Source organism: Eublepharis macularius, chromosome 2 (assembly GCF_028583425.1).
Source record: "Eublepharis macularius isolate TG4126 chromosome 2, MPM_Emac_v1.0, whole genome shotgun sequence".
NCBI classification, from domain to species: Eukaryota; Metazoa; Chordata; class Lepidosauria; order Squamata; family Eublepharidae; genus Eublepharis; species Eublepharis macularius.
Window position 1 is genome coordinate 156424914 of NC_072791.1, and position 15455 is coordinate 156440368.

Sequence of the window (15455 nt, forward strand, 5' to 3'; positions counted from 1 at the left end):
ATTTTAGTTTGAAGCTGAAGAATAAGAACACAGACAGGAAATAGTTTATAATTTGTAAAAGTGTTTAAAGTTTCATGGGAATGCTACATATGTCCAAGTCTGTGTATCTTTCAAAATTCCTTTCAGCAAGCTGTGCTTCCTGATCCCAAGACAATGAAGCCTTTGTTTTCACTGTTTTAAATCCCTTTCTTCTCCTGTTTTTGTCAAAAGACGCTATAATGATTTGCTGTTTTTTCATAACCTTTGCATTTGGACCTTCAATTCAGCTCTTCCTTATGTTAAATTTGTACCTCAGGAGGACTCTAATAACAATCAGTATTCTTTTTATTTCGACTCACACAGAGCTTCAGGTGTTCTCTCCTTTATCAAAGCTTTTACCTTGAGAACACCTTCTCTTTTGTGTTTGTGTAACCTATATATTGTTGCCTCCCTGACTCTCTCAAAAGGTTTTCGCTTTCACCAAAAGCTTTCACCTTAGATTTCCTTAGTTTAACTGGTAATATAGGAAGGTTTATTATAGATGGTAGTTTAAAAAATATATATATATATTTAATTTATTAGAGCAAAAACATTTTAAAAAGTAAACAGGAGAGAAAAAGGAAACTAAGAAAGAATACAATGCTGGTTATAAAAGCAGTGTTGGCAAATTTATACATAGGGATCTATAAAAGATTTCCAAATATCTAACTACTAGAAACAATGCCTGTTGTGTAAACAAATACAATGGGCGAACGGATTTGGCAGGCCCCCATCCTGCAGCAAGCGGCCTCTCAGGCCAGGCCCTGCCATTGCCCCTATAGGGCTGCCGCACCCTCCCAAGGCCCTGCAGCAGCTGTGGAGGGGGTAGGAGGCTGCTTCTGTCAAGTTTGGCATGGAAAGTTGCCTTGAGCAGCTCCTCTGCTAGGGGAAGAGGTGCTCCTCTGCTTTCCCTCTCCTTTCTCTCCACCCCGGTCCATGCAGCATTGAGCAGCTTCTCCTGGCAGGGCCAGTGGCCTGAGCATGGGCATAATAAGATCTCATCTAGCTTTTCTTCCCCAGAATTCTGGGCTTCCATTTTCTATAGCCTCTCCCGTTATTTTCAATGGGCAATCCTGTCATTCCTTTTAGTACATTCCTGGCTGATTGCTGCTGCCCCGCCTGTCATTCCTTTTAGTAAATTCCTGGCTGATTGCTGCTGCCCCGCCGACTCCTCCTAAGGGCCTCTCTGTGCATCTCTTTCAGAAACCGCACCAGGTCTTTCCTCCCTACCAGCATTGGCAAGCCTCTCCTCCTGGGAACCACCAGGATGCCTAGAGGGATGGAGGAGGGCTGGGAGGGGCTGGGCTTCACTGGCTCTCCACAGCTGAGTGCAGGTGTCTGGCGGGAGAGAGGAGGAGAAGCCCAAGCACTATGCTCTGAAAGCTGGCTGGGGTGGCCTCAGCCCCAGGGCCTTCCCTCCCACCCTCCCACTCTTCGCCCAGCCCCTACTGGCTAGAGGGCCTGAGGTGTGGCTGCAGCTGCCCATCGCACTCCTGGCCCATTGTGCCGGGCCTTCCTCCTTGCCCCCCATTGCCTGCAGATCATCTGGGCAGGGGGAAGGCGGGTTTGCCCAGCTTTCTCTCTGCCTAGCTGAGCGGCAGGTGGGCTCCTTGGTGGCAGGGGGTAGGCTCCTCAGCGGCGGCGGACTGTGGTGGCCTCCTTGGTGGTGGCGGCCAGTGGCAGTGGACTCCTGGGCAGGGGGCCACAGTGGAGGGCTCCTCGATGATGGGAAGGCTCGGGGCTGTGGTGCTGGATCCACCCATCACTGGGCTGGGTCTTTCTAGGCCTTTGAAAGCCCTGAGACAGCATGCTGTCCCTTCCCTCTGCCATGCTGGATCTTTCCAGGCCTACGGAGGCTCCAGAGAGGTAGCAGGGAGGCAAACTGCTTCTTATCCCCATGTACTGTGTATGCACCACATACTGCGCATGTGCAGCGATAAAAAGTGAGTTGTTGGCAACACTGTTATCTTTTTATATATTAGAGATAAGTCCATGCATAGTTACCTTCTATATACAATACATATAAATGTTGACAAGTTTATAAGGTCTTCAAGCCTGTGATTTTCAAGAGGTGGACTTTTGTCCTTCCAATGTTGAAGTGTAAATCTTTTCTCAACTGTAAGGGCATGTAGTGTCCATTTCCATTGACTATTGGTTAGATTCCAAGAGACAGGAAAATAGTTTAACAGTGCATTAACATCCTCAAAAATAAATGCGTTTTCTAACACACAATTAATATGACTAATAACTTCCTCCCAAAAGTCCAAATGACTGAACATGATCAACACATATGTTTAAGAGATGTATTTTGTGAATTATACAGCCAACTGTCAGACATTGTCCTTAAACGTTTAGTACAATGATGTGGTGGTGTCCAATATACTCTAAACATATTTTTTTCCTGAATAAGTCACAAAACATATTTTTTTGCTGAATAAGTGACAACATAGTAGCAACAGGTATATGGCATAAAGCCTTATCCCATTATTTTAACAAAACTGGACACTTAAGATCATTATTCCACTCATTCTAAGTTTCTATGTATCATATTTATTATCCAATCTCAAATATTTATATACAAATATTGTAGATTTTGCTTTCTGTATTGATTCAATAAGAATCTCCAAACATGGGGGAGATTCTGAAGCACTCAAAGCTGCTGGACCATATTTGGACACCAACAAATTTGCAATAGTCAATATTGCCACTCAGCAGAAGATGGCGACTCATATTTAGACCTCAGTTGGAAAAATATATTTAAAAGAATTTTTATTGGATTAGAAACATATAATAACAATTATAATCACATTCTTTATTTTTTTCTAATTCTAACCCCCTCCCTTTCCCCCCCCCTTTTTATTGACTTCCAACAGTTTTCCAACCCCCTATCCACTTTCGCTCTACTCCTTCATATTTATTTTATTTGTTTATTATAATATACTTTCAGATTCTTCTAAGCACTATTTCCACTTCCTTTCACATATAAATTGTCATATAAATTGTCATATAAATAAAATCCTCTTAATCTATCTTCTTCATTAAAACTACTAATAATATTCATTTTGATAACCTGTGTTTTATCTTACTCCTTCTATTCTCTTCAATATGGGACAAACAATTTGCCCCCCTTTATACATCAATTCCAATACTTCTATACACATACTTATTATACACACTTATTGTCATTTGCTTAGGCTTCTGTTCTATATGTTGTTCTTTATCTATACATATACCATAAGTCTAACAATTAGACCTATCTTTGAATTTACGTATGTATGTATATATTCACTCTATGTTATACGGTTATCTTTCCAAAAAATATAGATTAGTTAATTTCTATCCCATTAATTCTCATAGTATCAACGCTATTGCTACTTAATATAATACTTAAAAATCATATAAAGTTGCTTAGAATTTTTCCATTAACTCTCCACCCCCTCGGTATAGTCACTTCTCTCCTCCTGTGTACCTCAATAATTTTCAAACTGCCACAGTTCTCCTCCCACCTCCCATTTTTTCACCAAATATTGTTTCAGCTTTCCCCAGTCCGTGTTAAACTGCCCTGGATCAAGGTCTCTCAGTTTTCTTGTCATTTTGTCCATCTCCGCCATGTACAGCAATTTGTAAATCCAGTCCTCAGTAGTTGGCACTTCTTGTACTTTCCACTTCTGCGCATACAAAAGTCTGGCTGCTGCCGTCATATAGAATATCAATGTCCTATGTTGTGCTGGGATGTCTTCCATTCCCAAGTTCAGTAGCAGGAGTTCTGGGTTCTTGTTAACTTGAAATTGTAAAATCTCACTCATTACTCTTATTATTTCCCCCCAGTACTGCCTAGCTACCTCGCAAGTCCACCACATATGATACATTGATCCCTCATGTTTTTTACATTTCCAGCATTTATTAGACATATTCGAGTTCCCTAGCGCAATCTTCTTTGGCGTCAGATACCAACGGTAAATCATTTTGTAAATATTCTCTTTAATATTGGTACATGTCGTGATTTTCAATGTATGTTTCCACAAGTATTCCCACGCCTCCATTGTTATTTCTTTGTTAAAGTTTATAGCCCACTTCACCATTTGCACTTTGACTGTCTCATCTTCAGTATACCATTTTAACAACACTTTGTAGACCTTAGAAATTTCCTTTTGGTCTTCTTGTAAAATTACTTTCTCTAATTCTGAGTCTTCCTTATCCCTCCCTTCGCACAGTCTGAGTAATAAAGATCTCTAACTTGTCTATATTGAAACCAGTCGTAGTTTGGAGACATCTCTTGTTGCGTTCTTATTCTTATTTTAAAGGATTCTATTTGAGTTATCTCCTTATACGTTAAACACTGTTGTTCATTATCGACCGTTCTTGGATCTATTACTTCATATGGAACCACCCAGGAGGGAATTCCTTCTTGTAGGTATTCTTTGTACTTCTTCCAAATTGTGAAGAGGCTTCTCCGAATATAGTGATGCAGGAACATAGAATCTGCTTTTACTTTATCATACCATAGGTATGCATGCCATCCAAATAATTTTTTGTATCCCTCTAAGGCCAGCAGTTTGCAATTTTTCAATGTGATCCAATCCTTCAACCATACCAGACAGATTGCATCATAATAAAGTCTCAAGTTGGGCAGTTGCATTCCCCCTCTTTCTTTTGCATCCTGTAACACTTTCATTTTCACTCGAGGCTTCCTGCCTGCCCACACAAACTCTGATATTTTCCTCTGCCATTTATCAAATTGCTTGGAGTCCCTAATGATTGGTATCGTCTGTAACAGAAACATAACTCTTGGTAACACGTTCATCTTGATTACTGCAATTCTTCCCAACCATGACAAGTTCAGCCTATTCCATTTGATCAAATCATGCTCTATTTGAGTCCATAATTTCTCATAGTTATTCTTAAATAGATCTATATTTTTTGCAGTCAATTCAATTCCCAAGTACTTCACCTTACTTGTTACCTCACAGTCTGTTATTTCCGTTAATAACTGTTGCTTTTGTTTAATCATATTCTTACATAAAATCTTTGATTTCTTTTTGTTTACATAGAAACCTGCCAAGTCTCCAAACTCTTTTATTTTTTCTATTACCTTAGGCATGTTTTCAATTGGATCTTCCACAATTAACATTATATCATCTGCAAACGCTCTGACCTTATAGGAAAAGTCTTTTATCTTTATACCACGGATTGCATTATCTTCTCTAATCTGCATCATCAAAATTTCAAGAACCAAAATAAACAACAATGGGGATAGCGGGCAACCTTGTCTTGTACCCTTTCCAATAATCAGTTTTTTAGTCAGCTCGTCATTCACCACAATTGCTGCACTCTGGTCTCTATAAATTTCTCTCACTGCTCTTATGAACCTTTCCCCCATTTGTAGCTGTTCCATGGTGGCAAACATAAAGTCCCAGTTCAAATTGTCAAATGCTTTTTCAGCGTCTACAAAAAAGAAACCAACCTCCTTATCACATCGCCTGTCATAGTATTCTATAGCGTTTATGACTGTCCTTAGGTTGTCTCTGATTTGTCTATTTGGTAAAAAGCCTGCTTGTTCTTCTCCAATAACTTCGGCTAGCCACCCCTTTATTCTCTCCGCCAAGATCTTTGCAAAAATCTTGTAGTCATTATTAAGTAAAGAGATAGGTCTGTAGTTTTTAACATTGGTCAAGTCCTGTCCTTCCTTGGGGATCAATGATATATTTGCTTCACTCCAGGTATCTGGGATCCTTTGGTCCCTCATAACACCATTGATCACCTCTTTTAAAAACGGTACCAGTTCATTGGCCATTGCCTTGTAAAACTTAGCTGTGAGTCCATCAGGCCCTGGCGCTTTTCCCAAGTTTGTTGACTGTATTGCCTTCCTTATCTCTTCTTCTGTTACTTCACTGTTTAGTTTAACTCTCCACTCCTCGGACATTACTGGCAGCTTCATTTTCTCCAGATATGCGGCTATCGCATCTTTATTCACTTCTTTCTTATCATACAATTTAGCGTAAAATTTATAAAAGGCTCTGCTAATAGCGACCTGTTCCAGGTGTACTTTATTGTCATCACATATTTTATTTATTATCTTTTTCTCCTTTCTTTTCTTCAATTGCCATGCCAAAAATTTCCCAGGTTTGTTCGCCCCTTCAAACGACTTTTGATTCAGTCTTTTCAGATTCCATTCCAATTCTTTATTATTCATGGCCGTCAACTGCTCCTGAAGGATTTTAATGTCCTGATATATTTTCTTTTTCCCTGGTCTTTTCTTCAACTGGATTTCTTTGGCTTTTATTTTTTCCATAATCTCCTGTCTCTTCTCCTCTTTTTTCCTTCGGAGTCTTCCATTTAAGTCCATTAATACACCTCTGATTACTGCCTTGTACGTGTCCCATACCTTGTTGGTTGGTACTTCTTGATTCATGTTGTACTGTATGAAGAATTTAGTCTCCCTTCTCAACATTTCCATATTTTCTCCCTCTTGCAACAAATCCTCATTTATTCTCCATCCTTTTCTCTTAGTTCTTTTTCCAAATTTCCACATAATTGGGTTATGATCTGAGCCTACCATAGGCATTATTTCTACTTCCTTAGTCCAAAGTACTAAGTCCTTTGAGGCCCAGATCATATCAATACGCGATAAGGTAGAGTGTCTTGCAGAGAAAAAGGTATACTGTCTGATTGTGGGATTCTGCGTTCTCCACACATCTTCCAACGCTTCCTGTTGCATTAATCCAAAAAAAGTCTTTGGTAATAATCCTCTTTTCTTTTGTGTAGTGGCTGATTTCTTGTCTTGTTCCAAATTCGTAACTCCATTGAAGTCTCCTGCAAGTATTATCTGATCATATGAAAGTTCATCTAGTTGCTTCTTTAAATCCTCAAAAAAGCACTCTTTAGCTCCATTAGGCGCATATATTCCAATCACCAACACTTTCTTTAAGTTCCAAATGCATTCCACTGCTATAAATCTGGCTTCCCCATCTCTAATTATCACCTTTGGTTGCAGCTCTTCTTTTATATATAGTACCACTCCCCTTTTTTTCTTTTTTGAGGCCGCTACAAATTCAATGCCCAATTTACTTACTTTAAGGTATTTTACATCCTGATTTCTAATATGAGTCTCTTGTAAGCAAACTATATCACATTTCTGTTTTAATAGCCAGTGGAAAATACTTTTTCGCTTATTAGGTGAGTTAAGTCCATTTACATTCCACGATAAAACTTTGCACTCCATATTCAAAGCCTTGTTGTTGGTAAGTCTTTTTCATTGTCCATCATGAACCTTTCCATTTCCAATTCAGATCTGATGCCCCTCCAAATTCAAAAGATATCCCTTCCGGTAATTCCCATCTGTATCTTACTTTCATGTCTTTCAAAGTCTGGACTAACACTTTGTATTTTTTCCGGTCCAAGAGCACCGATCTGGGTAACTCCTTCATGATGATAATTGTCTTGCCATCAACTATCAATGGATCTTGAAATTGCTTAGTCACTATCATTTCCCTTACATTCCTTGTCGTAAATTGCACTATCACATCCCTTGGTACCTTTCTCTGGGTCGCAAATCTGGAATTTATTCGGTACACCACATCTAGGAAAGCCACAACCTCCTCCTCCTCCTTTTCCAGGTATTCAGCTAACACTTCAGTCACCTGTTCTTGTGCTGTCTTTCCTTCTACTTCCAACAAACCTCGAAACCTCAGCTGCTTTTCCATATATTTACTCTCCGCAACTGCCATTCTTCCCCTCATTACTCTCATGTCCGTTCGCTGCGTCTCTGTAAGGTTGTCCATCGCCTTCTCCACATCGTTAACTTTTTGCTGCGCTGCCTGCAGGTCGGTTTGTATCGTCTCCATTCCCTTTTTTACTTCTGCCAGCTCATTTTTAACTGTCTCTTTGACATCTTTGACTTCTTTCACCAACTCCAATTTTGTTTCTTTAAGCTCCTTTAGCATTTCACAAAATTTTTTGTCCAAGTTCTCTATGGCTGCTTGCCACTCTTTCTTCGACATCGTGGGGCTTGATTTACCTCGCTCCCACAAGTCTGCACGTTTTCTTAGCTCCGTGGCGTCCAAATTGGTAGTCCTTTTAATTAATTTAAAAGTCCCGGTCCTTTAAATGAACAAAAATCGCTTCAAAAATCCAAAATGTCGGGCGTCTTTTCTCTATGGTTTCTCTGTACCCTTTTGTAATCCAAGATGTCCTACTTCCGCCCTTGCTGAAGCCAAAGCCCTTCCCTGTTCAAAAATGGCGATGCCCTTCTTCCTGTCTTCCAGTAGGGGCCGTCTCCTTCTGGCGACTCTATCACTATTACGTACTTCCTGTTTCCCGACTCTCCGCTGCAGCTCTCGCGATGGTAGAAGTTTTCCCACAGCCTGCTATCGATTCTCAACCACAGGTATGATAAACAAATGTCTCTTTTCTGAAATTACTTCTTTTTACTTAGTCCTTTTTGGAATCTATTTCTTGCCGGGTTTCCCCCTCCTTATAGTAAGTCTGTTGCAGTTTAAAAAGTCCTTTTAAAACTTCGTTACTTTTAACAATCCATCCCAATTCAGGAGATAGTGATCTTTACCTTTTCAAACGTCTTTCTGGGTTGTAATCACTGCTTCAATCTTAAGTTCTCTTTCCGTTTGTTTTCCCCCTGTTGAAGCTTGGGCACGAAGGTCTTATGCCAGCCGCACTGGCCCCGGGTCTGTCGCAGAGATCTATGCTGACCTGTCAAAGGGTGGGACCTCAAGGGTCGAGAGAGAATCCTTAGCGCAGAACCCCCCCTCGCCCGAGATCAACGCGCCCTGAGGTCTTTGAGCGTTCTTTGCCTGTTCTCCGCCTGAGAGCAGGTGGCCGGGAGCTATTTATGCCCCTCCGGCCACTGAAATGGCAGCCCGGTCAGCTCTGCACTTAGAGCTGCGTTAGACCTCCATGGATCCCAAACCGGAAGTCCCTCAGTTGGAAAAATATAGATGGTAGTTTGACAGAAGAGGCAGAGAGTGGTTTATTTGATATTGATAGAGAGGAGTGGAATTTATTTATAAGGACATACATGTGATGGTTGTAGAGTTTTGATAATCTTATTGGTTTCAAAACAGTTCTTAAGGTTTCAAAAAGTATTATATCTTCAGTATATTCATGGTATATTCACAAGCCCGGTCACCCCGACTAATTTTCCACACAGTTCTTCTCTAAAGGAATAACCTTTCATCTAATGCATAGACATAGATTCACTTAGGTCTTCCCATACAGCTTGCCTGACTTAGACAGAATAATTTCTCTCTTAGATATACACAGACTGACCTAGGTGCACACAAAATTTGCCTGACTTAGGGCAAAGTTACAAGTGACAAATGACACTTGAACGGCAAGTGTATTTCTCCTTGTTCACTTGCGCTCCTCTCAATCCACTTGCTGTTCAAGTGTCATTCGTCACTTGTAGCTTGGCCCTCAGATTGAATAAAACCCCTTTCAGGCTTCCACACAGTTATTTAGCTAGAATAACCTCTCTCTGAGATATACAAAAATGGATTGAAAACCTTTCCCTCAGTATTGACTAAAAGCTGCCCTTCCCTCTACCCCTAGGATACAACTACTGTCTAATCATCACACTCTACTCACCCATCCAAACCTTCCTTCTTTCCTCAGAGGCCTGTATTTAAATACACAGTAACCAATATTTAAACCGCCCCCGTATTTACAAGCAAAAATCCAAACTATTTAAATGCAAATCATTATAGATACAATGACTACATCTCTTGGAATAAATTGAATGATCAGGGAAAGTGAGACACAATTATAATGAACAGGTACAGCAATCATGTCATAAACTGCAAAAGATCTTCTACTTCTGAACAGAAACCTAGATATTAACTCTTCAGTTTTCAAAGTACAGACCATTCGCAATAGCAGAAACTGGTGATCAGGTGACTTCTCTAGTTTCACTAAACTGCTGAAGACTAATGGTTGAGGAAGCCCAGGTCATTGTTAAGTACTTGGGAGATGATGTTAAAGTTATTGATAGATTGTAATCCAGTGGTTTGAAAGCTGTGTGAGGCTACTAAGAATGCAATCCTAAACAGAATCATACCCTTCAAAGCGCATTGACTTCAGTGGATTCAGAAGAGTATAACTCTGCTTTTGATTGTACTGTAAATCCTAAGCACCACAGATTTGGACCTTAAAAGATGTATGGATGAGTATCCTCAAGCACTATTGTGTTAAATATTACTCAGATTCATTCATAAGACTGTATTTCTTATTTGGTTTATGTAGAAAGTTAAATGGAACCACATCCGGTTTTTGATTTGTACTAGATTAGATTGCCCTGCCCTGGATAGCCCAGGCAAGCCTGATCTCGTCAGATCTTGGAAGCTAAACAGGGTCAGCCTTGGATAGTAATTGGCTGGAAGAACTCTAACAAAGATCAGGGTTGCAGAGACAGACAATGGCAAACCACCTCGGTTAGTCTGTTGCCAGGAAAACCCCACCAAGGGGTCAGCTATGACTTGACAGTGCTCTCTACTACCACTATTAGATTAGATCATTTAACAGTGGCTTTAACAGGCACTCAAGGTAATTAACAAACCTCTCATCATTACAGTATTTTTTTTTAAAAAAACCCAATACATATCCTATATATACAGCAAAACAAAATACTATATTTCTCACAAAAATCAAGGTCAATTATCTATAGCATTGAAAAAATCCCTGGAACAACTGAACAATCCCAGTTTGAATAAAGAGATTCTATAATGATTTCTAGCTGTTTTAATGGAAGTATTTTGATGGTTCTTCCTGGGAAAGGAGTATCACAGTGCTGAAAACTAACTGAAAACAAATTCAAACATATCTCCATTGTGATCAGCTGTATTCAGACTAATTCAGCAATTTCCACCTGTTCCCCCTTCCGGCTGCAGATCTTCCCTCCATGTAAGTTGTTCCTCTGCATCCTCTATTTGCAACCCCAGCCGGAAGGAAGAGACAGACACAGGCTTGGAATAAAGGGCTGTTTATTAAAATGACCATAAAGATAAAGCACGGCAAGAGCTAACTAAGCGGTACAGGTCAAGCCACGGGATCAGCCCACTGACCACTGCCTTGACCTGCCTGGGTGAGCCCCCACGCCCCAGGTGTAGGCCATCTCACGAATGGCTGCAACCCGGCCAGCCAGGCCATGGATCCCCCATCAAGTACCTATTACGCCCCAGCCGTCTAGCATGAGGGTAGGCCTTGTTCCTGGGGATCCCTGCAGGCGTCTGCCCATGTAGCATACCGCACTGATGGCAGACCCTGTTCCCCACCCCTGGAGAAGTGCCACTGGGGCTCACCGGCCCGCACCCTATTCCCAAAATCTCCTGCCAACCACTAACTAAACAGCACAACCCAACAATAACTCAGAACACTGCCATTAGTGCAAGGTAGGTGAAAAAACCCCTTCCCCAAAAGCCAATCAGGGAAAAGGGGAAAAAATTCCTACCTGGCTCTGGACCCAGCAGCCGGCTACTCCTGCACTAAAACAGGGTGAGGTGGGTGGGCCAAGCCATTGAAGCGACTGGAGCCGGGGAAAGCGGAGCAGCCAGTAAACGGCTCTTGGCTCCGCCCCCCGGCTAAAGCCTCGGATGCCCGGGAAGGGAGCCTGTCTCCATTCCACCGGGCGGGGCAGCAAATGGCGGCTCCCAGCCAGAGTGGCTTTATGCCGCGGCTAGGAGATCCGAATTACTAAAAGCAGCATTAGTGGGCTGCAGTGGGAGGAAGTGGGAAGGAAAGTTCCATTCCACCAATGGAAAATTTAGTCTGGATCTAACCTGGCACTTTTGCCAGGTTTCCAACTCTTTACAACCTGACCTTTGGAACTGGCCATCAAACTTACGATGATAAGCCTGAGATTTTGGCACTGAGAACTTCATTTCACTCAAACCTAACTCTGAAATTGTAGTTTTCTGAAATTTTGAGGCACTTTATAACAACCTATTGGTTTCAAATATAGGAAATTTCTCCAAATTAAGCTGATGCAACTAAAAGGTCTTAAAATATTAACAAATGTATTGGAATAAAGGGCCGTTTATTAAAATGTATGTATTAAAATATTAACAATGTATTGTTAATACCGAATATCAGAAAGAATTTAATATACAATGGTGATGTCATCAAATTGAGAAGCCAGGAAGCAACCTTCCATTATACTCATTTCAGGTTGTTTCAGCACCAAAAATAAGTCAACGAAGAACAAAAACAATCCTTATGTTATTAGCCAATGAATATCTTGCACAAATATTTGTCTTAAGCATCTATGTGGATTTTCAGTACTATGATAACGTTACTGATATGTGTGATATTTTCCAGAAATCAAAAGAAAGTACTACTTCCTCAAGAATGACTGTATTAAGTTGTAACTTATGTGCAAAATGAGCAACATTTTACTTTTTATGGAGTGTGCTAGTAACATTGTTGAACAGTTCTCCATCTCTTCTCAGACAGGTTCAAACCAAACTTTGAATGAAGTGATCATCCATGACATTGCTTTGACCTGGCACTAGCCCAAGTGAACTTCTTAGGCTGGTCTTTTAAGATATATCTTATCATGACTTTTGAATACCCAAGAATAATCTTGAGAGACTGAGTTCTTGCAACACTTCTGGTGTTTTAGTACAAGATCAGACTATTTCACTTAATCTTAACTTCTCATTTTCTGATGGGCTGATGCAGCTCCAAGGAGACCGTGAATTCTCAAGAACAACCTCTAGAATGCGCTATTGCTCTATTGTACAGAGAAAAGATATCGTTGGTATGTATACCTGGTCTCTTTTATTCCTCCGGCATTGCAAACACTTTGTACAGAAACCAGAAATCTCTCACAAATGCTTGAAATGAAAGGTAACTAATGTATTTCTCTGTTACATTTCTCTCAAAAGTGAAATGCTGAGTATGAAGAGTGCAAATAGGTTGTAGAAAAACAAGTGAAAATTCAACTTAGAATCATTTACCCTTGTGCAGAAAACCTGGTACACACTGAATCCTGTGGTAAAAGAGCATGCTCAGGGAGGCCATGACTCAGTGGTAAAATACCTGCTTGACATGCAAAACATCCCATGTTCAACCCACCAGTATCTCCAGTTGAAAGGAACAGGTAGTAGGTGTGATGAAAGATTGCTGCCTGATACCCTGTAGAGCAGGTGCCTGTTTGACTGCTTTTGATAGATCAGTGCTCTGATTCAATATCGAGCACCTTCACGTGTGTGACAAAACAGTTGTATATGTACAGATGCAGCCTTCCACATGCTGGATGGGGAATCCTACACATACAGGCATGCCATGTGTGTTATTATCCAGCCCAGTCCAACAGTTGCATATGTGGAGGCATAGCCATTTTTTAAAAGTTGAAATCCTGCTCAGCCAACTATTCAGGACAGGAGGGACAATGGGAAGATTGATTCCATCTCCCATAACGCTTCTCCTTCCCTGGTAATCAGCAGATCAGTGAGCTTTCATTTTGTACAAAAGGGCTATGTGCATGCAGTGCAAGCTCTATGCTCTGTGTGTGGGATCAAGGGATGAAGCATGCAGTCCTTTCTGCGCTTGTGCTACACTTGGTGTCAAGCACCCATGGATGGACTATAAGATAACAACTGTTTTTTCTTGGTAGTAGATTACCTAGTCAATAATGTGTTTTATAAGTATGTTTTGAATGTTGAGAATTTTAAATGTTTTTAGACTGGGTCTATCTAGAAGCACCAATGGGAGTTCCATGAGTCCACTACTGCAATTCAGCTCAGGACAGAAGTGGAAGGTTTTAACCTTTCCTTCCTTGACATTGTCTTTTCCTGGAACTGCCTTGTGAAGTCAATGTTTGCCCTCTCCATTGTGGTATGTTTCCTGCAATGGGGTAAATAGCAACTCTGTAAGGTCATTTCATACTCGGGCAATGATGCTGGGGAAAGAGTTTCTCAAGCACATTTTAATCTTTCCATTCCTCAAAGGAACTCAGAATGGTGTACACGGTTCTCTCTTCCCCAGCTCTGTTGATTGGCTTTAGTTCTCCTACTGATTTTGAGGCAGAATTGGGATTTGAACTCAGATCCTAGTCCAACACTCTGCCTGCTACACCACACTTGCTGTCCTCCCTTCCTTTGGTACCATAGCCCTGAACTAAATCAGGGCACCTGTAACAGCTACTTACAAACATATGCGTGTGCACGTGCTGTACACACACACACACTGGGGAATATCTACTCATATCTCATCTAGTTATGTCCTTGTTACCTTATTTGTTTACTATTAATGTGTGTGTATGTGCTCCTGAATGTTATACTCCCTTGGAGTAGATGGGATCTATAAGAGAGAAAGCAACTACATGAAATATTGAAAAGAAACTAAAGAACTGACCCCAGAAGAAAAGGCTGCTTGATCAGACATTATAGTCATATCAGTGCCAGTTCCAGGTTTTGGGGAATCCTGGGCAGACAGTACACAGGAGCCCCCTTCCGCCTACCTCCATGCCCCCATGTCTCACTTTTCACCTGTCCACCACCATGTCCACCTATCTGACTGTGCATCTTTCTCCTGATCACAGATGCTCCCACTGCCAGTGCTCACAGCCACCTGCACTTCATTTTTGCCCTTTCCCTGACATCACTGGTTGGTACCTGCAGCTGTGGCAGGAGGAGTGCCAAGACAGTTCACCACCAACATGCACTTCCCCATCAATGCTGGGAAGCTGGTAGCATAGGTGGTAGAGCACTTGCATGAAAATGCACACAGATGGGCAGCAGGGGAAGTACACAGGTGTTGTGGGGGGTCAGTTTAGTTTCTGAGCACTCAAGAAGCGTCATAGCAGGAGTAAGGAGTATAACAATTTTCTAATCATTCACCTTCAAAATAATAGATGTGAGCACTGGCTTATTGAACATAGAGAAAATGCCTTTCGATTTGTTGTTGTTGTGTGTGTATGTTATATGCTTACGATATGTGTGTGTATGTTATATCCTTATGATATGTTTTGCATACAGGTTGAATTGATAGGGAGATAATATACATCCTTGTCTGACACCTCTGACAAATGGAAAATATTCTGTTTCTGCATATTCTGTTTTAACAGAGTAGCCTCTTGTACAGAGTACAGGTTGTGCATCAAAACAATCAGATGTTGTGGAGATCATAGCTTTTCATGATCCATACAGTTGAAAGCTTTGCCATAGTCTACAAAACACAGGCTGATTTTCTACTAAAATTCTCTGGTATGCTCCATGATCACTATTTCCCCATTTCTGTTCTAACACGGTACAGGCTGTGCACCAGAACAATCAGATGTTGTGGCAGACTCATTTCAGTTTTGTAATACACTTGTCACCTAGACAATTTTTGTTTGCAAATTAAGTCATTACAAATTTTGGTGATATCACTATTTGAAAATCTACCTATCAAATATCAAGAGGATGTGAATGTGTGTCGGTGTAAAT